Genomic DNA, 1,512 nt, shown 5'->3' on the forward strand with positions numbered 1-1,512 from the left:
TAACACTCTCTCTTATTGCCAAAGATATGAGGCCAAGTTAGCCACACAAAGGTAAAAAAACTGAGTGTTCTGTCTGCTGTTGGATGCACTAAATTAGGCAAAATGGATTTTTCAGCACTTGAAATATAGTGCAGAATTCTCTCGGTTTCTCTCATTTCCATATTTCTATCTTGTGTTTTGGTCTTATTCCCTCTTTCACTAATGAATTTCATTTGTACCAGCTCATTTCTTATCGCCGAGCAAGTCGTAGAAGGAAATACTTTAGCTAGAATACACTCTGAGTTTCCCCATTGGTTTAGAAATCAGGTCTGTAGTTTTTCCTACGTTTAGAAATCGGTTAATTTGACTCTTGCTTTTATAAATTTTTTAGTGTCTTTGTAGGTTTTTAATCAGGCATTAACTCCCACAGTTCAAGAGTTAAGACATCTCTCGAATTGACCAATGAGATGTGTCAAAGAATGGCACACTTACTTCACCAATGGTTACAAATTCCATACACATGAATGGTCTAAAAGAAAGAAAACATCAAATTGTGGTGTGTATGTGAAGGGCCTAACAGAGGGTTGTTATGATGATTTCTACGGCATCATTCACCAAATATATGAGCTAGAGTACAACAGCACTACTTCTCGTAACAGAGTAGTACTTTTTTATTGTGAATAGTTTGATCCTTCTAGAGCTGGTACTAGAGTGGATCCACGCTTTAATATTGTCGAACTCAACCAGAGATTAAGATATGGACCGTTTGATCCTTTCATTCTACCAACTAATGTCAGACAGGTTTATTATGTGACATATCCATCATTCCGCAATATTGACAAGTGTGGTTGGGTCGTAGCAATACAAACCAAGCCTAGAGGTCTCATTGACTCAAATGAGGTTCAGGAAGATGTTGCCTACCAACTTGACCAAATGTCACAACCACAAGAAATTATTGAAGTTGAACGTATAACTGCATTGGTCGACCCTGATGGTGATGGAGATGAATTAGAAGCAACAATACAAGGTGATGAAGAACAAAAAGAAGAGGAAAAAGAAGAAGAAGAAGAAGAAGAAGAAGAAGAAGATGATGAAGATGATGATGATGATGATGATGATGATGACGACGAAGAAGAAGAAGAAGATGATGATCATAATGACTATGATGAAGAAGAAGATGATGAAGATGAAGATGACGACGATTGAATGTTGGACATCTATTTTAGCAAATTGAACTATCATTTGAATACAGTTATCTAAAATACTATCTTAAAAGTTGTATGCAATTATTTATACATTGACTTTAAAAACCATTGATCCTTCCGTATTCATTTCTTTTTTTTTTCCTTTATTCGTAACCATTTCAATGCAGTAATGACAGGACAAGGTTCAGAACGTCTTGATAAAGGAAAGGGGGTAGTAAGGCCTAAAAAGAGGCAACGACAAGCACCAAAGTATGTACTTAGGGTGCCTGCTAGACTACCTACCATTGTTGCCCCCGGTACATCATCTATGGGGCCTCTTCCTACCCCT

At 37.1% G+C, this 1,512-nt stretch overlaps 1 pseudogene; it reads left to right on the top strand.

Annotated features, from left to right (window-relative positions):
- Window positions 1-441: 441 nt before the first annotated feature.
- On the top strand, window positions 442-1,185 carry LOC148198307 (uncharacterized; annotated as a pseudogene).
- The last annotated feature ends 327 nt before the right edge of the window (window positions 1,186-1,512 follow it).

Source organism: Vigna umbellata, chromosome 5 (genome assembly GCF_029865625.1).
Source record: "Vigna umbellata cultivar VRB3 chromosome 5, Vumbellata_1.0, whole genome shotgun sequence".
In the NCBI taxonomy this organism is placed as follows: domain Eukaryota; kingdom Viridiplantae; phylum Streptophyta; class Magnoliopsida; order Fabales; family Fabaceae; genus Vigna; species Vigna umbellata.